The 26,232-nt window shown below is 36.5% G+C and overlaps 1 pseudogene across 1 annotated transcript; it reads left to right on the top strand.

Annotated features, from left to right (window-relative positions):
* Nucleotides 1–2,200: 2,200 nt before the first annotated feature.
* On the top strand, nt 2,201–25,904 carry LOC143555605 (BEACH domain-containing protein C2-like; annotated as a pseudogene). Its single transcript, XR_013139231.1, has 31 exons — nt 2,201–3,835; nt 8,466–9,250; nt 10,013–10,666; nt 11,357–11,491; nt 11,577–11,681; nt 11,810–11,921; nt 12,201–12,279; nt 12,386–12,467; nt 12,590–12,859; nt 14,143–14,708; nt 14,781–14,865; nt 15,374–15,568; nt 16,164–16,717; nt 16,985–17,128; nt 17,220–17,657; nt 18,297–18,403; nt 18,486–18,555; nt 18,660–18,743; nt 18,934–18,997; nt 19,094–19,155; nt 19,641–19,727; nt 19,817–19,933; nt 20,032–20,181; nt 20,259–20,343; nt 20,432–20,552; nt 21,036–21,133; nt 21,242–21,355; nt 22,027–22,399; nt 22,662–23,392; nt 25,566–25,688; nt 25,762–25,904. The product of XR_013139231.1 is annotated as a BEACH domain-containing protein C2-like (transcript).
* Nucleotides 25,905–26,232: the final 328 nt, after the last annotated feature.

The raw sequence follows: 26,232 nt of genomic DNA, 5'->3' as shown, positions 1-26,232 counted from the left end.
TAGCTTCCAAGTTCCTGAAAACACATAAATATACTTGAAGTACCAATGTTCATTCGATTATTAAACTAAAATTAACTAATTAATATATAAAACTAACTAACTTAAAATTAACTAATAATATATAAAACTAACTAACTTTTACCCAACCATCAGCCATCGGATTACTTTATTTGTAAATGAAGGTTTCTCACGCATTTGACCCGAATTCACAAGTAAAGGTCTCACCAAACGCAGATAGCTCTTAAACGGGTTAACATCTCATTATATTAAAAAATATTCTCATCAAATATTTGATATGAATATCCTATAAAATAGGATTATACTAAAAATTAATATCCTATTTTATTTTAAAAAAAGATATTATTTATAATTAAGAAACAATTTTATAATAAATAAAATAAACGGGTAATGGGTATCACCAAACCCAGATAGCTTTTAAACCGGATTATAACATATCATTTATTTGTGAAACTATTTTATCATCAAAACTCAAGTATATTAATTATTAACTTTCATACAATAAATAAAATTAAAATCCAAATATACATATATAAATATAAAACGAATAATGTAAAACAACGCCTCGTAATACGGGGCATAAAATCTAGTATAGAATATATTAGCTCTACAAAAATAAAATGATACAAATAAATACATGATATGTTTTATTATGCGTATCAAATGTTAACAAAAGTAGATAATTTAAAAAAAAAAGAAAATATTAATAATATTTTATGTTTACGTACATGCATTTGGTGTCCAAACATTTTGCATGGAGTTGTTGCCCAAAATTCGGTGACATGATCATCGCCGGAGGAACACCACATGAATTCATCCGTCGTTTTTCTCTCTATTTCTTTCATCAACTCAGATTCCGAATCATCCACAAATTAAAACCGAAATATTTCAATTCCGGTTCGTCACAATATGGACGATCCATGCAACCGAGATGATGAGCCAATATTAGGTGATTCCATAAATTGATTAATACGGAATTCGAAGAAATTAGCCATAATTATTATGGAATCAGACGCAATTGTGAAACATTAGCCATGCAATTAGGGTTTGTTTGTTTGTTTGTTTGTTTGTAACATGAGAGTTAATATTACTGCCATTATATTATATTGTTCTAATATGATTGCATAAGTGAGCTTCACTTGTTTTGATTAGTAATATCGATCTTCATTGATTTTGGACGTGATGCTATTACTATTATCATTATTATAACCTAGCTAGTTTTGGTTACTTGCAGTTATTTGATTATTTTAGGTCATGTCTAGATTCAACCAAACTAAGTTTGTTCAAAAAGCTCGCTCGAAATTAACTTGTTTGTAAATGAGCGAAGCCTAGTTGACTCGGTCTTTAAACGGGTTGGCTCGTGGCTCACCATTAGCTCATTCTAAATTAAAGCCCAAAGTTATGTGTGCTTATATATTTGTAACCATAAGACATTTTATAATAAGCAAATAGAAAAAGATACTGAAAATTCTCGTTTGGCTCGTTTAGTGAAACACAAATTTTTAATATATATATTTATATATATACACACACACGTTATAACCCGATTTTTTTATATATAATTCATCAATTCTGCAGTTTATAAATTGTGCATTATGTGTGTTATGTGTATGATCTAAATAATTTTTTTAGCCTTTATAATATCAATATATGTAAATAATTTAAAAATAAACAAGCACGCTTGACGAGCCACAAGCTGATTCAAGATTTTAAAGAGCCGAGCTCGAGCTTTACATAAATGAGCCGAATGGGCTTGGCTCGCTTTGTAAACCAGACCCGAGCCCACCCTAGCTCGACTCATTTGCAACGCTGTACAAAACACTCAAAACACCATTAAGAGTTACTATTTATTTATGTGATACGGTTTGCTGAAATGGAAAGTGCAATTAACGTCTTTTGGATTACATCGAAACAGAAGGCAAGCGGGCAACAAGCTGCGCCGCTACCCCTTTTTGAATCGAGCGAGCTTATTCAATTGTCTTATTACAAGTTTACAGTTGATTATTTGATTTTAATTATTCAGTTTTACATAATCACTTTCTTAATGCAAATAAGCATAAAGCACACACCTTAATCTTGTCTTTAATTTGCTTGGCTTATTGTGATTGACATATCTATAAATCATATATAGGTGACTCTGCATAAATCTCTGTTGCATAATATTACTGCTTGAAGTGACATCATGGATGCTGCAAATCAAGAAAGTGGCGATGAACACATCAAAACATCTGATTCAAACCGCATAAACAAACTTCACGGCGTGAATGTGGACGCGGTGTTTGAGCAGCTATGTTTGGATAGAGACAAGGATTTGGATAATCTAATGAGCCCATATGGTGAAACCAACAACTTACATGCACCAGAGTTGGATAATCTTCATATGGCGAGCCCGCGGTCACCTTACATTACCAAAAACTCATCTTTCTTTGCTTCATCACCGAGACCCAAGCCCAAACTTGTCACACAAGAAGATATGAACACAGAAATCTTGCGGTTAGTGGACGCTGCAATTATGGATCAGCCCGAAAGTGTTGATACCATTAAGAATATTGTGAGTGGTGTAGAGAAATTTGGAGATGAGATTGATGTTGACAATGTAGCTGATTTTTTAGTTGATACACTTCTTACAACAATGGGTGGAGTTGAATCTTTCGAAGACGAAGACGAAAATAATAATGATAATAATAATAATACGCCGACGGTTATGAAAAATTCAAAAGCCGCGGTAATCTCAGGAGAAATTCTTCCATGGCTTCCATGGTTAACCGATAGTGTCGGGTTCATGTCGCCACGGACTAGACTAGTTCATGGGTTACGAACCATTTTACGCGCGTGTACACGAAACCGGGCCATGTGTTGTGCAGCAGGCCTGACACAGGTATTGTTACAAACAGCTGAAAAGATGTTTCTTGATGATGTCGGGTCATCAAAGCATATGAAATGGAACGGTGCTTACAATATCTAGCTTGCCATTCGGTTAGTGTAGCGGATCTCAACATGTGGTTTAAGTTAGTTACAAGAACGGTTAAGACTCCGTGGGGCCCACGGCTGATGGTTTCTTTTGAAAAGGCGTTAGCTGGGAAGGAATCGCGGGGTCCACGGGCTTCGTTTGAGTTTGTTGGTGAAAGCTCGGGTTTACTGGGACCGGGAGAGGGGCGGTGGCCGTTTCCTGACGGTTATGCGTTTGCCACGTGGATTTATATCGAGTCTTTAGTTGTAGCGCGTTGTCTTTTTAGTTTTATATGCTCTGAGAATCAAGGTATCGAGGCGTATTTTCGTGATCAGTTTTTGGTGATTGAAAGTGGTGGTTCGAAAGGGCGAAAAGGTCCGGTTTATTTCACTCATGGTTTTAAATCACAATGCTGGTATTTTATAGCTTTGGAGCACACTTCAAATGGTGAAATAAGGTTATATATTGACGGGATTTTAAACGAAACTCGTCTATTTGACTTTCCTCGTATTACTAAACCGCTTCTGAACATCTGCATTGGAACGGGCCCACCACCTACAAAGGCGGGCCCACACCAAAGTTCAGGTCAATGCCCTTTGTTTGGTGAGATGGGCCTGGTTTATATATTTAAAGTGGCAGTCGGGCCCGAGATGGTACGGAGGCTGGGCTCTAGGGGGCCCGATTCGGTCCCTTTGTTTGGTAATGCTGCAGGGTTGATGTGGTTGTCAACTAATGCGTATGTTGCGAGCATTGAAGAGGAAAGTGCTCGCATGGATGCGGATATTGCGGGATATCTTTACGTTTTGTATCATCCGAGTTTGTTAACAGATCGTCATTGTCTGGATGCTTCGCCTTCTGGGCATTCAGGTTTTGTACATATAATATGTTTTATAAGTATGATTTATGCCTTAGTGTTGCGGGCCAACCCAACACGACACGACCCGGTCTGTTTGACCTGAAACCCAATCCACCCTGCTATACATATTTTGTAAAAATCTTTTAAACTGGTTTAAGATGCTGGACTGTACAAATGGTCAGTTAAACAAGTAATATCTTTTTCTGAGAATTATTTTTGGGCTTAAACTGAACCAAAAACATAAAATTTGGATTTTGGGTTTAAGAAAATGATCGATTTTGGGGCCGAAAAAAATTGGCCCAAAACAATGAGTTTGGGCCTGAAACTTTGGGCTTACATGTTTTTGTTAAGTACTTCCTCCGTACCATTAGAAGTGTCTTAGTTTGAAAAACATAAAGTTTAAAGTGAATTGAATGATTACATTTTTTACTTACTAAATGACAAGAATAGCCTTGGAAATTGGGTCCATCAATATTGTTTTTAATCCTAGTTTTGTGTGATTAAGGGTAAATTTGGAAATTTGCTAATAAATTTTGAAAGTGGACATTTATAACGGGACAAATAAAAAAGGAAATATGGACACTTCTAATGGGACGGAGGGAGTAATGATTACAATTTTTTTTACAAATTACATAACATTGGAAAATAAAAATTACAATCCATAAACTCAAGAACAAAAGTCGTGTTTTACGTGTTTTTTCGATTTAGGTACATTCAAAACTGAAAATGAACTGGAAAACTGGTTTTTCAAATATATAAAACCAACCAGTCGGTTTTAGGTTGGGTTAGGTTGTTTCGGTTTGGTTACGTCGGTTATTTCAGTTATGGGCTGGTTATTTCGGTTTCTTGCATACCCCTAATTAATTGCATGATACTCCTTTACTGTCGAAGCACGAAATGAATCTTACCTGATCCATGAGGATGTTTTCACGGATTTTCGAGATGAACGAACCACGTCTTGATCTTCTTCTTCTGCGGCTGCGCCTGTGACCTGCAATGTTGAGACCTGCAATGGTTTCGGGGGTGTGGAGGTGACTGCTAAGATATCTTGAGGATTTCTTGTTCACAGACACAAAAAGGTGGTGGTGGCTCTTATTGAGCATGACCCCTAATAAGGAGGTGGAGACCTCCTTATATAGAGAGTCTCATGGCCACCATCATGGTACCCTAATGGGCCTAGCCCAATTAGGGTTACCTCCACAAAACCCCCTCAGCCCAATAACATTGTATTAGTCCATGTAATAAAATAAGCCAAACATAATAGATTTAGGGTCGTAGAACCGGGTTTTAGTACCATACCCCTACAAGCCCCCCAAGTCCAGTGTTGCTCCTGGGCGCGCAAGCGTCTAGGTGGAGCGCTGGACTTTATAAGTTGTGAGGCGGTTTTTTCCCTTTTCTTAGGCCTTGTCTTTATTGTCTGAGTTTTGGGAGGTTTTTCCCATGATGGTGACAAGCTGTAAAAATAATGAAGCCTGCGCGTGAGGCGGCTTACGAGCTATAATAATAGAACCTGCGCGAGTTGCGGCTTACGAGCTGTAATAATAATGAAGCTTGCGCGTGAGGCGACTTGCGAGCTATGAGAATAATAATGCCTGCGCGCGAGAGGCGACTTACGAGCTAAGAATAATAAAGCCTGCGCGCGAGAGACGCCTTACGAGCTGAGAATGATATAGCCTGCGCGTGAGGCGCCTTACGAGCTATGAGAATAATAAAGCCTGCGCGTGAGAGGCGTCTTATGAGCTTTGAGAATAATAATTAAGCTGGCGCGCTGGGCGACTTACGAGCTGTGAGTAATAAAGCTTGAGCGCGAGAGGCGTCTTACGAGCTGTAGCATAATAAAGCCTGCGCGTGAGGCGTCTTACGAGCTAAGAATAATAAAGCCTGCGCGCGAGAGGCGACTTACGAGCTAAGAATAATAAAGCTTGTGCGCGAGAGGCGTCTTATGAGCTTTGAGAATAATAATTGAGCTGGCGCGTGAGGCGGCTTACGAGCTGTGAGAATAATAATGCCTGCGCGCGAGAGGCGACTTACGAGCTAAGAATAATAAAGCCTGCGCGCGAGAGGCGTCTTACGAGCTGAGAATGATATAGCCTGCGCGTGAGGCGCCTTACGAGCTATGAGAATAGTAAAGCCTGCGCGTGAGAGGCGTCTTATGAGCTTTGAGAATAATAATTAAGCTGGCGCGCGGGGCGACTTACGAGCTGTGAGTAATAAAGCTTGCGCGCGAGAGGCGTCTTACGAGCTGTAGCATAATAAAGCCTGCGCGTGAGGCGTCTTACGAGCTAAGAATAATAAAGCCTGCGCGCGAGAGGCGACTTACGAGCTAAGAATAATAAAGCTTGTGCGCGAGAGGCGTCTTATGAGCTTTGAGAATAATAATTGAGCTGGCGCGTGAGGCGGCTTACGAGCTGTGAGTATAAAAGCTTGCGCGTGAGGCGTCTTACGAGCTATAAGAATAATAACAGCTTGCGCGCGAGGCGTCTTATGAGCTGTGTGAATAATAAAAGCCTGCGCGTGAGGCGACTTACGGGCTGTAAGAATAATAACAGCTTGCGCGCGAGGCGTCTTATGAGCTGTGTGAATAAAAAAGCTTGCGTGAGGCGACTTACGGGCTGTAAGAATAATAACAGCTTGCGCGCGAGGCGTCTTATGAGCTGTAATAATAGTGGAGCTTGCGCGTGAGGCGGTTTACGAGCTACTTTATGTCACGCGCCACGTGCAGATGTTGCCTGCGCGTGCGCGTAGACTTTGGTTTTGTGTTATGCGCCACGCGCAGATGTTGCGTGCGCGTGCGTGTAGACTGTGACATGTGTGAGCATGTGATGCGTAAGCATGTGTAATATGCGTGAGCATATGTGATGCGTGAGCATATGGTATGAGGATTCCCAACCCTTAAGTTTGGCGCGTAGCCATATGTGATATTATGAGGATTCCCAACCTTGAAGTTTGGCGCGTAGCCATATGGGATATTATGAGGATTCCCATCCTTGGCGCGTAGCCATATGAGATATTATGAGGATTCCCAACCTTGGCGCGTAGCCATATGGGATATTATGAGGATTCCCAACCTTGAAGTTTGGCGCGTAGCCATATGGGATATTATGAGGATTCCCAACCTTGAAGTTTGGCGCGTGGCCATATGGGATATTAGGAGGATTCCCAACCTTGGCGCGTAGCCATATGGGATATTAGGAGGATTCCCAACCTTGAAGTTTGGCGCGTAGCCATATGGGATATTATGAGGATTCCCAACCTTGAAGTTTGGCGCGTGGCCATATGGGATATTAGGAGGATTCCCAACCTTGGCGCGTAGCCATATGGTATATTAGGAGGATTCCTAACCTTGAAGTTTGGCGCGTAGCCATATGGGATATTAGGAGGATTCCCAACCTTGAAGTTTGGCGCGTAGCCATATAGGATATTAGGGTTCCCAACCTTGAAGTTTGGCGCGTAGCCATATGGGATATTAGGGTTCCCAACCTTGGCGCGTAGCCATATGGGATATTAGGAGGATTCCCAACCATGAAGTTTGGCGCGTAGCCATATGGGATATTATGAGGATTCCCAACCTTGAAGTTTGGCGCGTGGCCATATGGGATATTAGGAGGATTCCCAACCTTGGCGCGTAGCCATATGGGATATTAGGAGGATTCCCAACCTTGAAGTTTGGCGCGTAGCCATATGGGATATTAGGAGGATTCCCAACCTTGAAGTTTGGCGCGTAGCCATATGAGATATTAGGAGGATTCCCAACCTTGAAGTTTGGCGCGTAGCCTGATGCGCGCATGCACGGCGATAGAGTGGTGACTCGTGAGTGCGCGTGCATGGCGGAGGTCTCTTGCGCAAAACCCATATGGTGGTTTCCGCGGCGGCACATGCACGGCTGCGGAGTGAGAATCCACGGGCGTGCGTACATGGCGGCAGAAGTCTGGTAATTTCTGGATCTGCAATTTTAGAGTCAGATCTGCAACTTTAGACCTAAAATCCAGGTCTGTAATCTAGACCTAGATCTGTAAATCAGATCTGGACAGATCTGAAGCCCGGAGCAGATTTAAAACCATCACAGATCCGGAGACCTGATCATTCGAATCAGGCCGTTTCTTCTTGCCCAGATCTGGAAGCCTCTTTTTAGATCTATGGATCTTTTTGAGCTTTAATAGAACAAGCTTTGAAGCCTTTTTCTGTAAACTTCCAGATCTGTGTTTTTCTTGGGAGAGATCTGACAGCCGAGATGAAGATCGAAGGGCAGTTCGTTGCCGTCCCACGGATGGCGCCAATGTCGAAGCACGAAATGAATCTTACCTGATCCATGACGATGTTTCCACGGATTTTCGAGATGAACGAACCACGTCTTGATCTTCTTCTTCTGCGGCTGCGCCTGTGACCTGCAATGTTGAGACCTGCAATGGTTTCGGGGGTGTGGAGGTGACTGCTAAGATATCCTGAGGATTTCTTGTTCACAGACACAAAAAGGTGGTGGTGGCTCTTATTGAGCATGACCCCTAATAAGGAGGTGGAGACCTCCTTATATAGAGAGTCTCATGGCCACCATCATGGTACCTTAATGGGCCTAGCCCAATTAGGGTTACCTCCACAAAACCCCCTCAGCCCAATAGGCGCCATTCGACATTTACATTGCAGGATTGCTTCAAAGACCTGCTGAGGTTGTTGGGCATGTACCCGTAACCACACGAATGCGGCCGACGGAAGCTTTGTGGGCCCTTGGTTACGGAGGCCCAATGTGTTTACTTCCATTTGTAGTAAGCAAAGTTGACAAAGACACATTAGAACCCGAAAAAGGCAACCTTAAATCATGTTTAGCCTCGACAGCTCTCACAGCTTAAATATTCAGAATAATATCATTATCGATCCAACACGTTGGTAACAGCAACGAGTTATGCAGAAGACGTGGGCCGGAGGTTTTATCAAAAATATTAAGATACCTTTTAAAAACATTATCGTTACTCGATCATGCAAAGCATGCAGTTGTAGACGAAGAAATTGTTGCAGCGGTTGTGAGTTTATGTCAATCTCAAAAAACCAACCCGACACTTAAAACGCAACTTTTTAGTACTTTGTTGTTGGATTTGAAAATATGGAGTTTGTGTAGTTATGGGATACAAAAGAAGCTTTTATCGTCTTTAGCGGATATGGTGTTTAATGAATCGACAGTTATGCGTGATGCAAAAGCTATACAGATGCTTCTTGATGGTTGTAGGATGTGTTATTGGATTGCGCGTGAAAAGAATTCTATGAATACTTTTTGTGCTAATAACGGGCCAAGGCCCGTTGGTGAAGTGAATGCTTTAGTTGATGAGCTTCTGGTGGTCGTTGAACTTCTTTTGGTAGAGGCTCCGCCTCCAATGGCGGTTAATGATATTGGATGTTTACTTGGATTCTTGGTTGATTGTCCACAACCAAATCAGGTAGTATCATACAATTTTTGTCAGTAATTGTTTATATAAGTAGAATATAATTATGTATATATTTATAATCATATATCTATTCTCTCTAAATAAAGGAACTGCTCCAATAAGCAGTAAATGAGCCATAAACATAAGTATAATAGAGAGCTAAGGTATGCAAGTATTTAAGCCTAAATCCCTATAAATAGACCTTTGATAATGCTTTAAAGTTGGACTGCTATACGGGTCATGTTCACTGGCTCGACATGAATCCAAATTTTACACGAACCTGAACATGACACGAGTGTATCGTTTCACACACACGAACCCGAAAACGACACGTGTATTATTAGGTTGACACGAACACGACCTGAAAAATTATATATTTTGTATTTCTTTTACATGCTAAAACTTTAAAACTCTATATTTACATAATATTTTTCTTTTATAAGAAATTATGTTTAAATGATACCATATTATTTTAAAAATACTAAATTTTGATATAAAAATGTACACTAATAGTTATTATGTAAAATGCACTTTAATAAACTAAAACAATAAAAAAAAATGGGTTAAGCGGGTCAACCCTCGTACCTGCTAGGTCGATACAAACACGACTCATTTAGCTAAATATGTACGCGGATTGACCCTAACCCGTTTAGACTAAACCAAACCGTGAAGTTCTTGTTAGGTTCATATCGTGTAAAACTTCACAATATATAGATAAGCTATTTAGCAGAACAAAATGTGAAAACATTAATGATTAATCAATTGTTCATCCAGGTTGCAAGGACACTGCACTTAATATACAGACTCGTTATACAACCGAATAAATCAAGAGCCAGTACATTTGCAGAGGCATTCATATCATCTGGTGGCATAGAAACACTTCTAGTTCTATTACAACGTGAATCAAAAGCCGGTGATCATGATGCACCAGAAACGGATGATGATTTATATTCCAAACCCGAAAACGGGCCTGAAAACTATATCAACGACGATGCAGTATCGTTAAACGGAAGTGAATATTCGTCTTACGATCTTCAGTCACGTAACAGTGTTCTAGCTGGCATGGCATCTAGTGTTGGAAGCAGACTGTCGGTTTCCGAGAGTTTGTTTATTAAAAACTTGGGGGGTATAAGTTTTTCAATCAGTTCTGAAAATGCAAGAAACAATGTGTATAATATTGATAAAAGTGATGGGATTGTGGTGGCGATAATCGGGCTTTTTGGGGCGTTGGTTGTCTCGGATCACTTGAAGGATGGGCTAAATGCTCCACTTGATCTTACGGGTAATCTTCACAGGTTTCTTGAGGGTACGGGTAGTATGTTTGACGACAAAGTTTCGCTTTTACATTTTGCGCTGAAAAAGACTCTGAAAGCAGCACCAAACCGGCTTATGACTGGGAACGTGTACACTGCTTTGTTGAGCGCCTCGGTATGTCATATACTCAAAACGGGTCAAAACAAGTTGGGTTGGCGCATAATCTTTTTTTGTCCAAAGTTTTTGTTTTTATTATAACTAGCGTGTTAAATACGATTACAAATTATATAATTTGAATAACAGTTACGTTTTCGAAATGAAATGATTTACAAGGATTTAATCACCAAAAGCGTACTTTGGATGATCTTTGAGCCAAGCCGGCTGGGTTTGTAAACGAGCCGAGCCTGAGCCAAGGTAAGCTTGGCTTGTTTAGCCGGCCCATTGGCTCATTAAAATTAAAACCAAATTTTAATAGATATAAGTTATAAACCAAAAGTATAATCTGGATTTAATTATAAATTTTGTAGTTTATTATTTTTGCATTATGTATATGTGAACTTCTTTTTTAATTATTTTTTATGTATCAGTATGTGTAAAAATATAAAACTAGTTTTGTTTAAAATTATATGAGCTGGCTCCAGCTTTTTGCGAGGCAAGCTCGAGCTCAACATTTTATTTCGTTAAGATAAACGATCTGGCTCGGCTTGTAAACGAGCCGAGCCTGAGCCGAACCTGGCTCGTTCAGCCCATAGAAATACACGAAGTTTTGTTCATTAAGCATGGGATGATAGGTGCCACTTTCTAATGATTATGAACCTTTTCTCATGTTATAAATATGAATTTTTAATTTTTTTTAACTTGCAGCTTAATGCATCAGCAAGGGATGAGGAACTAAACTTTTATGACCCGCAACATCGATTTGAGCATTTAGAGCCGTTGTTGGTTCTTTTGCGTTTGCTACCATATTCGACAAAGAGTTTCCAAACTCGAGCATTACAGGTACTGCTTTATAAATAGAAACTGGTAATAAAAGTATATCATACACCTTCATAAATTTAGTATTTACTTCTCATTTTGATTTCAGGATCTTCTGATTTTGGCTTGCAGTCACTCAGAAAACAGAAGAAGTCTAACTAACATGGAGCAATGGCCCGAGTGGATCTTGGAAGTTCTTCTATCTAATTATGAGGTCATATATCTTACCATGTTAATTGTGTGTCTAATAGTGTTACACAGAGGCTCTATATGTACAAGTGTACAACATAATATTTTGTTCCTTTTTTTTTCATGATTTAAATCATTAAAATGCTCCTATAGATGGGAGTGACAAGTTCTTCAACGTGTTCAAGCACACGAGATGTTGAAGACCTTATACACAACTTCCTAGTTATTGTGTTAGAGCACTCATTGCATGAGAAGGATGGATGGAAGTTTAGTATGACTTCAAAATATGCAACTTGGTGTTATATTATTGTTAACTTTTCAAAAGAAAAAAAAAGAAAGAAAGAAAGGCTATTGATTCTAAAACATTGGTTTCTTGTTTGCTTTAATTTTCTTTGAAGCATATGTTGTTCATGTTTTAAATATAGCTATTAATGTGTTATAATTGTTAGCCCACTGATCCAACACATGTAGTCACTTTTACAGTTCAAAATGCCAAGGATTATAAGTTTGTTTATATATACTTTGGTCATACTTTCCCTTTGACAGGATGTTGAAGCTACAATTCATTGTGCAGAATGGCTTTCGACGGTAGGTGGATCAAGCACGGGAAAGCATCGGGACAGGTATTATTCTCACATAATTTGAAACTAAAGTTATATCTATTTTAAGAGTTGTTCTCTCTTCATCTATCTATATATTTCTAACCTTTAGATTTTCTTCGTTTGGCAGACGTGAAAAAATATTGCCCATATTTAAGAGAAGGCTTATGGGCGAGTTGTTGGACTTCATCACTCGGGAGCTGCGTGTTCAGGTGATAAAATCTTATATAGTTGAAAAACCGGTAGACTTTTATTGAATTCAGATAAAAGTCATTGGACTGTTGAAATTTTTTATTTTGATTTGGAAATAATTTATTTTTAATTTTTGGTGAAGACCCAAGTTATTGCTGCAGCATCTGCTAGTGTGGCATCCTATGGATTACCACCAGAGGTTTCAAAGGCAGAAGTAGAAAATGCTGTCGAGCTGTCAGCGGCTTTGGTAGAGAATGCAATTTTTATGCTAATGCTTGTCGAAGATCATTTTCGCCTGCAAAGCAAATTATTCAGCTCAAAGGATATTAAATCTGGTTCTACTTCTCCACTTTCAGCTGTTCTACCTTTGGTTATGAGCCCTTCTAAGGACTATAAAGGACTTCCTTTTGAAGTACGTGTTAATATCTTCTTCGGTGTAAATAAATATCAAGGGTGTGGTTCATTACAGTACACTAAGTTTTTGCGAGAAGAAACAGAACAAACCTAAATTGTTTATTTCGTTGGTCGATTTTTGAAATTTGTTTACATAAAAACCATCAAAGTATTTTGTTCATATGTTTTTATTTTATTTACCTTTTTAATTTTAACCATTAACTTACACATGCATAGGTTATGCACATACTTATGTGTAGGTAATGTAACCTGCTCATGACTTACACATACGTAAGTTCTATAAATTACAAACTTGATTCATATTTTCCTTTTTACTTCCCAGAGAGTTGAATAACCATTGCATTTCAATCATTTTTTATATTTTGACAATTTTATTAATTGGAAAATGAAAGACTTATTTGTTATGCTTGTTCTCGCAAAAAAAATGGTGTTCTGCTTACAACCCAACTTTAACTGTTTGGAACAAAGTGGCGCGCGGAAGCGAAACAACACACATATGTACAACGATAAACACGCATAAACGGAAATATAAATGACACGAGAATTTAACATGGTTCGGTCCCCACCCGGGGGGGGGGGGCTACATTCACGGGCTGCAACTAGGTTTTTTCTTATTAGCTCAGAACCAAGATTACAATTACATGATGGGATATATATAATAAACAAGATTATGGTTAAACACAATTACGAACCAAAACTGGGTCTCCTAATAAACCGGCCCAAAGGCCTTCATAACCTAACATTAACATGGGTCAATTTGGATTATTTTCTTAACAAAAAGTTTAGTACAATTGAAACATGTCAAAATTGGTTAAAAGGATAAATGTAGGTGAAAGGCTATATCGAACTGCCTGCCGTCTCTCAAATTATTTGGTTTGAAATATAGATTGCTACTTTGATTAAATAGTTAAAAGAAAAGGCTAGTTACATAAAAAGGTAACATAGTTTAAAAAAATTCGGTTTTGTCATTTGGTTTGAAATTTTGGGCTGAAAAGAAAAAATGGCCCAAAATTATGAATTTGGACCATGTCTTAATTTTTTTGTTAATTAATGTTTAACTAGTTATTACACATTGGGCTTAAAGTTTTTGTGCTACACCATCTATTATTTTTTTATAAATTACTTAACATTCAAAAAAAAATTATAGTCCGTAAATTCAATAAAAAATCGTTTTGGTCAGTTTTTATAGTTTCGGTCCGGACTTTACTGTTCAGTTATTTCGATTTCATGCACACCACTGTCTTGTAACACGTTTTAAAGTTGTGTTATAATTCTCATCAGGTTCTTGCTTCTATGGCTGATGATAAAGGAGAAATTTCAGCAACCATGATGGACCAACTTACAGCAGCAGCAGCAGCTGAACCGTATGGCTCGGTTTCTTGTGCTTTTGTGTCATATGGAAGTTGTGTAACAGATTTATCCCAAGGATGGAAATACAGAAGCCGGTTATGGTACGGCTTGGGTGAACCTACAAGTTCAGTCTTTGGTGGCGGTGGCAGTGGCTTTGATTCATGGAAGTCTTGTTTAGAAAAAGATCCAAATGGTGTTTGGGTTGAAATCCCACTAATAAAGAAATATGTTTCCTTGCTACAAGTTTTATTGTTAGATGAGTCTGGACCCGGTAGCGGTTCGGGTTACAATTTGTTGGACAGTGATCAACCGTTCTTTTGCATGCTTCGTATGACACTTCTTTCTTTGAGGGAAGATGATTATTATGATGGTGAAAATGTCATGACTGATGGCCGCTTGTCTGAAAGATCGCACGGAGAGCATGAAAATGCCATGTCGTCGCTAAAAAGCAGTCCTCGAGCATTAACGACACAGCCCAATGCAGAATTATTATGGAGGTATAGCTCTTTAATATTGTCATTTTTTAAGAATAAATATGAGACTAAGTTTTCATGTATGATGAACAACAGTGTCCTTTCTCCAATCTTGCAAATGCCAGTTTCCGAGTCAAAGAGGCAAAGAGTGTTGGTCACATCATGTGTTTTGTATTCTGAGGTTTGTTCTATCAAACTGCTAATTATATTTAGAGATTCTTATTTACTTCACTATTTTTTTTTTTTTTTTTTGTGTGTGTGTGTAATTTGAGGTGAGTGCATAAGTTAAATATGCTTTAGTTGTTCCGGTCATGCTTAAGGCATAACACTTTTCTGCTTTCTCAATGGGCTCAGTTCAGTTTTGGTTTTGCTATTTGGGCTTGAAGTTGTTTGGGCGAAAAAATGGCCAAAAATGATGAGTTTGGTCTCAAAATAATTAGTTATTTTTCTATAAATCACTCAACATTCAAAAATAAGATATTATAATCCATAAATTCAATAACACAAGTTCTTTATTTTATTTTATTTTTCGGTTTTTATGGTTCGGTTAATTTTTTTTCAGTTTTTGGTACATGCAAAACCGAAACCAAACCGGAAATTCATTTATTTTTTGGAATAAGCATTAAACCAAACTTTGCTTTTGGGTTGGGCTCGCTTATTTAAGTTCGGTTATGTCGGTTTCATATCAGGTATGGCATGCTATCAGTCAAGACAGACTCCCTTTACGGAAAAAGTATCTAGAGGCGGTGGTCCCGCCTTTTTTGGAGATGATAAGGCGGTGGCGTCCTCTTTTAGCCAAAATTCATGAACTTTCTCCCCCGGACGGATCAAACCCTCTTGGAGTTGAGGACCCACTCTTAGACCCTGAGTTACCACCTATAGAGGTCTAACGCATTTCTTTCTCCTTATTTGTTAGTCTAGGGGTGTAAACAAGCCGAGCCTGATTTCAACTAGTCTCGAGCTTGACTTGTTTTGACTTACGAGAGCTTGAGCACACACATGGCTTCTTTCGAGCTCTATATTTAAAACTCAATATCAGCTCGTGAGTCATTTTTTTCAAGATCGGACGCACTCAATTTTATTTAATAATTAATTCACATACATTTATAACTATCTTTATATATTTTGATAATATAATTTATATAAGTAACTAAATATATACTATTTAGTATTTTTATCATAAATTTAGTTATAATAAATATTATTATATAAATATATATTTGATACATTAAATAAACATTATATAATTAATAGGCTCGCGAGCCAGCATGAGCTTAATAAGTGAAGCTCGAGCTCAGGATCGTTTATCACATAAGTTTTTTTTAAGGCTTGAGCTCGTTTAAGCTCGGCTATGTTTGAGCTTTTAACGAGTTGATCTGGAGTAGCTTATGAGCCGGCTTGGCTCGTTTGAACCCCTACTTGTTACTTCATTCGAGTGCGTTGGTGGACCCTACTAACGCATTTTATTGACATGGCCAGAGTGCTCTTGCTATGATCACTCCTGCATGGGCTGCTGCTTTTGCGTCACCGCCTGCTGCAATGGCACTGGCCATGATAGCTGCCGGTGCTGCTGGCGGTGAAACCACCGCCCTGCTGCCGCTACTCCAGCTATAAACGTGCATCTAAAACGGGACTTGTCTACCTTACTCGAAAGAAAGCCAGCAAAACTTCATACTTTTTCAAGCTTTCAAGAACTGTTGAAACCATCCAAGAAATCCTTGAAAGATAGAGCGACTGCACGTGCAGCTGCTTTGGCTGCGGCTCGTGATCTTGAGAGAAATGCGAAAATTGGGTCGGGAAGAGGGCTTAGTGCAGTGGCTATGGCCACATCAGTACAGAGGCGGAGTAAAAGCGACATGGAACGTGTGATGAGGTGGAATGTTTCAGAAGCAATGGGGACTGCTTGGATGGAATGCTTGCATTCGGTTGATTCAAATTTTGTTTACGGGAATGATTTCAATTCGTTGTCGTATAAGTTTGTTGCTCTTCTTGTTCAGAGTTTAGCTTTTGCTAGAAATATGCAACGATCCGAGGTATCTTCGTTTCTCTTTATTAAAATTTTTTCATTAAATTTTAATTAGGCCAAATCTTGTAAAAGAAAAAAAAAAACAAATGATGAAAATGCTCTTTAGGTTTTTTTGTAAAGACAACAATTTTAAACTATAATAACTTGATGCATTATCAAAAGTAATTTTGTCTTTTCAAAATCTCATATCTTTTGCACAATAGATGGTTACTATTTTATTGATACAAGTTTCAAAATTTAGAAGAAGGGTTAATTCTGGTTTTATATATTACAGGTGGATAGGCGTGCTCGAGCTGATTCTATAGCTCGACATCGCTTATGTACAGGCATACGTGCGTGGCGTAAACTCATACATAATTTGATTGAGACAGACAATCTTTTTGGATTGTTGAGTAAAACTCTTTGCAACCCTAAACGAGTATGCTACCATTCTTGATCATCTTTTATGTGTTTTGTAAAAAAATAAATGATGTAAATAATAAAAAAATGGAACCTTTTTCAATGCATAGGTTTTTTGGAAAATTGATTACATGGAAACTTCTTCAAGAAAACATAGATGTTTAAGGAGGGACTTTAACGGCTCAGATCATTCCGGTGTTACTGCAACGGGCGGCGATCCTCTGCAGCTTGAGCGTGATAAAGAAAACGCTATCTTGGCTCTAAAATCCGTGTCAACAGAAATAACAAATGAGCATTATGGACTAGACTCGGTTATTAGCATGGATTTGACTACAAATGAGATGTGGTTGTATGAAGATATCCAAACAAGAGCATCTGTAATGTCCGACCACCACTTTCAGGTCCCAACGGATTCTAACGAGCTTCACGTTTCAAATTATCAAGATCTTGCGCAGAGCCCGTTTGCAGTCGGCCCGTATGAAATTATTATTTTTGAGCTTCCAGCATTGATGGTTCAACCACTAAGAGTTCAACATGGAAAATTTCAGGTATTGTAGTTTTTGAGTACGGATCCGAATGGTTATTTGATGTTATGTCAAACCGAAAAAAAATAATAATCACTAAATAGTAACCAAGATTCATATGTATTTAAAAAAAATCTAACATTTATAAAAAAAAGTTATATAACATTGGTACAAAAAAGAAAATTATTTTGACTTGACGGACTTTAGTGGGACGTTTATGAGACTTGGTTAATGGTTACTATTAATAATGAAGCAATTTTCATTAATGATTTCAAAATTCTTCGAGTTTTGTTTATTCTTTTACTTGAAAGATTAGCATTTAGGACTGATGCATTAAAGCTTCAACTTCGTTTGTTACGGTTGATTAACAATAGTGCAATACCATCAAAAGGATATCATATTTACGGTGTTAATTATAGGTCCTTGCATGTAACATATACCCCCATATGTAATTAGTATTTGCATATAGCCCCGTCTTCGACTTATCTCTTGTAATAGATATACTATATATATATCACAATGTAGTCCTAAAGTTAAGAAGTTAAGGGGTTGCTTTCCTGTTAATCTGTTCATCATAGTCAGGTATCCAACCGCGTTCATGTATACTTACTATTTTAAATTTATTTAAAGCATCCTAAACATATGCACATTGCTGTATCTCAGATAACAACTAGAAAAATCAACTTTTTTATCGATAAATCTGAGAGAAAGGTTGAAGATAAGGACCGAAGCTGGTTGATGGCTTCTCTTCATCAAGTACACGGCAGGAGGTCAAATAAATTTTAACAAACTTTTTTTTTTTATTTTGAACAAATTAATTCCTTTGATTTAACATTTGTAATACTGTCACAGATATCTCCTACGGGGAAGTGCTCTAGAGTTATTTATGCTTGATCGGTCAAACTTCTTTTTCGACTTTGGGGTATTTTATTTATTTATTTATGTAGCCATATATTATGTTACAAACTTACATTGATACCTTTGACTTTCAGCTTATGAGCCTATTGTTTTGTTGACTTTTTCCAGAATGCCGAGTCTAGGACGCGCGTATATCGAGCTATTGCTCATGCACGTCCTCCCCGTTTGAACAGTATTTACTTGACGACTCAGGTTCTTTTTTTTTATTATTATTAATCTGGTTAAAGCGTATCTTAATCAGTCAAACGAACCAAAACAAAATAAATTTATTAAAATAAAATGTTTTTTGTTTAAAAAATTTGATTATTGTTTGAATCTTTTATCAGTTGTTGTAATCATATATCACATACTAACAGTCAGAGTGTTTTTATCTTTGTGTTAGACACCCGAACAACTTTTTAAACGAACTCAACTTATGGAACGCTGGTCACGCTGGGAGGTACCAAGAAAAATTAATTATACGTGTAGCGTTTTATATTCGCCATTTATATCTGTATTGGAGTCATAAAAGTTAAAATCTGCTAACTAATGCCATTGCAGATACTTTGAATATTTAATGCAGCTCAACACGCTTGCTGGCCGTACTTATAATGACATCACCCAGGTGGGTAAGGATTAGGGGTGCAAACGAGCTGAGCTCGTCAAGGCTCTAGCTCCGCTTGTTTAACTTATGAGAGCTCGAGCTCGGCTCATTTATCATTTATTAACTAGTTTATATACATTTATATTTTTTATATATATTTATAAGTTTTTATATATATTTAAAATTTCTAGTTTTTATATTTAACATAATATATATTATTTAATTTTATAAGTAATTATTATTATTTGAATTTAATTTAAATTTAATATAGTAACCAAAAATTATATAGATAATAGCCTCGCTGAGGCTAGCGAGCCACCTGTAGCTCGATAAGTAAATCTCGGGCATGATTCTTGTTTTTAGTGAGCTGATCTCCGGTAGCCAACAATTGAGTTGGCTTGTTTACACCCCTAAAGAGGATAGATATATATGCAATTAATATTCTAATTATGTCATCACAATGCATGGATCAAAGTAATAGGTAATAACTATGCATTTCACTGCAGTATCCCATTTTCCCATGGATTCTTTCAGATTACAAGTCAGCTCATTTGGATCTTAACAATCCCTCTTGTTATCGCGATCTTTCAAAGGTCAAAACAGTCTTTTTCTTTTTCTGTTCTTTTACAAACTGAATTATTTTATTGATCTAGCTTAACATTGGGACACCACAATTTTGCAGCCAATTGGCGCGTTAAATGACGGCCGGTTAAAAAAGTTTGAAGAAATATACTCGAGCCATAACGATCCCTTTCTACCCAAGTACCATTATGGTTCACACTACTCGACTGCTGGGACAGTAGGTTTTATGTATACTTATGTTGTTAAAAGATTTTTGATTAGGTTTTTATGTCTACTTTACAAATTTATGACATTAATTATGGTTTATTGTGACAGGTTTCATATTATCTTATGCGAGTTGAACCATTTACTACTCTTTCAGTTCGACTACATGGCGCCAACTTTGACCATCCTGACCGGATGTTTTCGGATATTGGGGCTACTTGGAATGGAGTTTTGGCGAGCATGAATGACGTGAAGGAACTAGTACGATTTTTGTTTTTTTTGTTGTTACTATATATATTTTTTGTTGTAAGGCTTATATCGAATTTTTTATGCTGAAGGTCCCCAAGATGTTTTATCTCCCGGAGATTTTGATGAATGTGAATTCGGTTGATTTTGGTACCACACGACATGGAGCGAAATTAGGTGTCAAGTTCAATCACTTTTGCCATTTCTGGTATGAAAGCTGTGTTTTTTTTGTTATTATTATTTTTAATACCGTTCTTGTTTTCAGATTCGGTTACACTTCCTCCTTGGGCTGAAAACCCTGTTAATTTCATGCATAAGCATCAAATAGCTCTTGAGAGTGAATATGTATCTTCACATTTGCATGAATGGATTGATCTCATTTTTGGGTGAGTTTTATTACAATCTAATTATTTGAAGAATTATGTATTTGCCTCTAAATATCATAGTGTAGAAGTATCTATTTATGATATCAAAACACTATATTTAAAGCCTCTTTGTATATACAAATCAATACACAATTACTTTATGCAACCCTCTTATATTCATAACTAGGTTAAAAACCCGTGTATTACACGAATCTGAATACTTAAAAAAATGAAATAAAGCAAAAAAATAAATATTACATAACTAACTTAAATTTACAATTCATATATATCTAAATATATTTCCTTGTAAAAAGATAATAAAAAAGATAAAAGGATTATATTGCAACAATATTACAAAATCACATTTTTGGCGGGAAATTAAAAGTAGAAATGGAGGAATATTAGATTGGCACGTGACAAAAAATGGATTCCTTTATTATATATACACACACATATAATAGATTTATGGTTTAACTTGGCATTTGATATTTTTATGAAATTTAGGTACAAGCAACAAGGGAAAGAAGCTGTTTTAGCAAACAATGTATTTTTTTTGTGTCACCTATGAAGGGACTGTTAATATAGACAAAATTCAGGACCCAGTAAGTCTGCTTATTCATCATTGATAATATGGTATCATTTACAGCTCACTTATAAAGGGACTGTTTGATTTTAATTTTTCTTTTTATTTTAAATGAAAACTGTTAAAGGTTCAGAGGCGTGCCGTGCAAGATCAAGTTGCATACTTTGGACAAACCCCGTCGCGTCTTTTGGCAATCCCTCATATAAGAAAGATGCCACTTTCTAGTGTTCTTCATATGCAGGTAACTAATTTAACTATCTTTTAGTAACCAGTTTTGTTTAAACTACTATTTAACTGATTGTTTGACTCTTTATGAGCGTTTAGATGTGCGTTTTTTAAAATGATTTTGAAGAGGGGTGTGCATGAAACCAAATACTGACCTGTAATAAAAAAAAAGACTGAAACCAAAGCAAAATTGACGGTCAGTTTTATGTTTTCATAAAAACCGAAATTTCAGTTCAGGGTTTTGGTTTTGCGTGTAACTAAAACCAAACGAAATTTATTTTTTAATTATTATTATTATTTTAATTTGTAGGAATATAATGAACAGTGTAGAAAAATACTTTTAATGATTTTGCGCCAAATTTTTTTTCAAAAACTCAAAAATCAAGCCTTTGGTTTTCGATTCACTTTGAGCCCAAAACCGACTGACCTACGGACCCCCCTAGATTATGTGAATAGAATGATCAAAATTCGTAGAAAAAAGATAAAATGTGTTTTAGCAATTTTGAAGTTGTAAGTATCAGATAGATTATTTGATATTTGAGTCATTGTCAAATTATTATTTTTTCACAGATTGATTAATAGATAGCATGACCAAAAGAGACTTAATTTTCAGTGAAAATGATGACATGATTTTGACTGTTTTGCAAATGATTATCGGAGTATTTTTACTAAATTCTGTGATGGCAGACCATATTCCGGAACCCAAAAGAAGTCAGACAATATAATGTTTCATCCATTGACCGTCGCAATCTTCCTGCATCCGCCATTCATGCAACTTCAAACGCTCTTGTAGTTGTTGATAGTAACTCTCCATCAGCGAAAATTGCATTACACAAATGGCACCCAAACATACCCGATGGACACGGAAAGCCATTCGTGTTTCAACCCGTAAAAAGTAATTTAAATTCGTGTGGTGGCGGGGGCTTCTTGCGGTTTTTCAGATGGAGAAGTGGGCCCCGTACAGAGGAGTTTACATATCCTCAGGCCCATGCGTATGCAGCTTCCGGAATTAGGAGCTCTTCAGTTGTAACCATCACATATAATAATGAAGTTATCACGGGTAAAATTTTCTTAGTTTAATGTTCATGTCTGTCTTCCTAATTTAAACTGATGTTAAGGGCGCTAAACGGGCCGTGCTGTCGGATCACAACCTGTTTAACCCTATACGTTATAATCCCTAGGGTCGGGCTGGTTGGGTACGGGTCAAATAATCATCTCAACATCTGAATGTATATGCACTAAAACATTTTAAGCTAATATTCTGTCCTAAGTATAGCCCGAATCGTCCCATATATAAGTAAGCGGGTCAAATTAATTACCAGGTGGACATGTGGACAACAGTATCAGATTAATATCACCCAATGGAACGAAAACCATAGAAATAGCAAAAGGGCATTGCGCACCCGTGACCTGTTTATCTCTATCACCCGATAACAAGTACCTCGTGAGCGGGTCCCGCGACACAATGGTTCTAGTTTGGAGAATCCACCGGTCACCAAGATTTCGGTCAGGGGTTGTGTCAGAACCTGCCACTGGCACCATCACACCAACTTCAGTCAGTGTCACAACCGCCGCCAGCTGTTTCCTTGACAAAACCCGCAGAAGGCGTATTGAGGGGCCCATTCAAGTCATCCGTGGCCATCTTGGTGAGGTTATTGATTGTTGTGTGGATTCAGATCTTGGAGCCGTTGCCTCGTGCTCTTATTCAGATGTTTTGATTCATTCTATGAGTCGAGGCCGGTTGTTGAAAAGACTTGATCATGGTGTGAAGGCGGATATGGTTCGGCTGTCAAGAAGCGGGGCTGTCGTCGTTTGGAACAATGAAGCGCGTGCTCTTGAGAGTTATACTCTTAATGGGAGTTTGATTGCGCGTGCATGTTTTCCTAAATCTTGTAGCGTTGGTTGCATGGAGATTTCTTTTGATGGGAGGTGTGTTTTGGTTGGATTAAACGCGTCTTTGGATGGTGATTATGATGATGTCGGGTTAGATGAAGTTGAGAGATTAGATGTTACGTCTCCTTCGGTTTGTCTCATTGATTTGCATACTCTCAAGGTATGAGTTTGGATTTGAATAATTGATAAGTTGGATGTATACGAGTAGGGCCATAAATGACACGAGCCGAGACAGGTTGGGCTTGGCTCGTTTATCTTAACTAACTGAAATGTTGAGTTAAAGCTCGAGTCTAGTATGCTGCTCATTGAGCCAACTTGTTAATCCATAAAGAACAATTTTGTATTTTAACACATAATAAGACACACACATATATATATGTATAGGGAGATGATTAAGAGAAAACTAAAAGAGAGAAAACTTAAAAACTTCTAAATAATTATTTTTAATTAAAAATAAAAAAATATTTTCAAATTTTTGTTTTTACTATTATTCTTATATTTTCTTACCCTTTGCTTGAAAAAAAAAATAAAAAAAATAAAAAAAAGACCCGCTGTAATACACATACGTATTACTGTGCGATACCGTTATATTACACATATGTATTACTATGTATTTTTAAGTTTAATAGTGTTTAATTGCATATATTCAATATTTGTGTATTGTATATGTGTACTAGAGTTGTATTATATGGAAAAATAATAATAATAAAATAAAGTCGATGTAGTGCACATGTGCGTTAATGTTGTATTACACATACGTACTAATGTGTATTCAATGTGCGTATTAGTCTTATACTGCATATATACAATAGTGTATATCAAATATATGCAATAGTGTTGTATTCTATGCAATACAAACACTTTTGCATATATGCAATGCACACTATTACACATGTGCACTACACCGACGAGGTTACCGACAAAGTTCTTTTTTTTTTGAACCAATAACAACATATAAGAATAATGAAAAAAAAGAAACTTCAAAAAAACAAAAAATTTTAAGTTTAAAAAAAAAAATTTTAAAGTTAAAAATAGTTTTTTAGGAGTTTTTAAGTTTTCTGTTTAAAATAAGTTTTCATTGGATCCCACCCCTATATATATACATATATATATATATATATACATATATACATATATATATATATACATATATATATTATATATATACATATATATATTATATATATATATATATATGTATATATATATTATATATATACATATATATATATATATATATATATATGTATAGGGAAAGCACACTATTACACATGTGCACTACACCGACGAGGTTACCGACAAAGTTCTTTTTTTTTTGAACCAATAACAACATATAAGAATAATGAAAAAAAAGAAACTTCAAAAAAACAAAAAATTTTAAGTTTAAAAAAAAAAATTTTAAAGTTAAAAATAGTTTTTTAGGAGTTTTTAAGTTTTCTGTTTAAAATAAGTTTTCATTGGATCCCACCCCTATATATATACATATATATATATATATATATATATATATATATATATATACATATATATATATATATATACATATATGTATATACATGTATATACATATATATATATATACATGTATATACATATATATATATATATATATATATGTATAGGGAAAGTATAAAATGAAAACCCACTTGAGTTGTAAAACCCTATGTAACATCTTTTTTTTTGCGCACGTAATATATGTTGTAACATTTAATACAAAACATCGAAACATAAAAAAAATTGTTTTGCTAATTTTTAACATTTTTTTACTAATTTTTTTATATGTTTTTAGGAAAGAGAAAATGTTATATTTATGTTTACATTTTTTATTCACTTTAATTGTGTACCACATGATTCAAACTTTAATTAAAAAGATGTTGTTGAGAATGAGTTTCTAGAATTTTCACAACTCAGTAAAATTTTATTTTAACCTAACCCTATATATATATATATATATAAAGATAGTATTTTTACCATACACACGTACAATGGAGAGTTTATAAACAAAAAATCTCACCTTGGCTCGTGCCTTCTTGAGTAGCCCTACCTTAAAGGGCGGAAAATGGGTGGGCCAGCCGGTCAGGTAATGGGTTAAAACAAATCGGGTCAAATCACTGGTTGACTTGCAAATAATTTCTTTCTATTTCTTGTACTTTTTTACAAATTATAAGTGCTTTACTGTATTGTTTTCTATGAAACAAATAATATGCTACAATTATGGGCATAAAGTATATTACATTCAACTGAAATAACCTTTATATCGTTGCTACATGCAGATTTGTTGTTTAAAATTTTTTTTACATGATTTCGAATTCGACAAGCGTACATTTTGTCAGGTATTTCACACGATGAGACTTGAAAAAGGTCAAGATATAACCGCAATGACGATGAATAAGGACAACACTAATCTCGTGGTGTCAACATCTGACAAACAATTAATAGTTTTTACCAATCCCGCCGTAAGTTGGTTCAAATTAATTTCCTTTTTTCTAATTTGGATGAAATACTTAAAAATACTACTAATAATTTCAGGTCAAGTTCACAACGGTGGTTCGACGAGCAGGGAGAGGAGTTATCGGGTTGCCAAGGGGCATGCGTCAGTCAAGAAGGAGCCTGGCAAGTGTATCGAGCGATGATGAATAGCAAGCCTCCAGTGTTCTAATTAAGACTTCCTAAGGTAAAAGTTTCAGATAAAACAATTATGATGTTAGAACTCATGCCTTATCGAGCATGTTATCCCATTTTTAAATTAGTTTATTCGACAGCAGCAAATGCTAGTTATCAGTTTCTTGGAATCTTTGATCTAGAGCTTGACGATAACGGGATTTGATACGAATTTCATGACTTTCTGGGGAAATTAATACAACTTTTTAACAGTTGGCCAGAAGGCAATGTGATAGATTTCGGATTAAACTACCTGCTGCTGTCATCATGTGGCATATTTCTCTCGACTTCGTATATAAATATTTTAGAGTATTAGTTACATGAATACCTAGAGGATTG

Source organism: Bidens hawaiensis, unplaced genomic scaffold, assembly GCF_021521415.1.
Source record: "Bidens hawaiensis isolate Kalapana, Puna unplaced genomic scaffold, B.hawaiensis_p1.1 tig00018213_1, whole genome shotgun sequence".
Lineage (NCBI taxonomy): Eukaryota > Viridiplantae > Streptophyta > Magnoliopsida > Asterales > Asteraceae > Bidens > Bidens hawaiensis.
The sequence above is the reverse complement of the archived record's forward strand: the minus strand, read 5'-3'. Positions and strand labels throughout refer to the sequence as shown.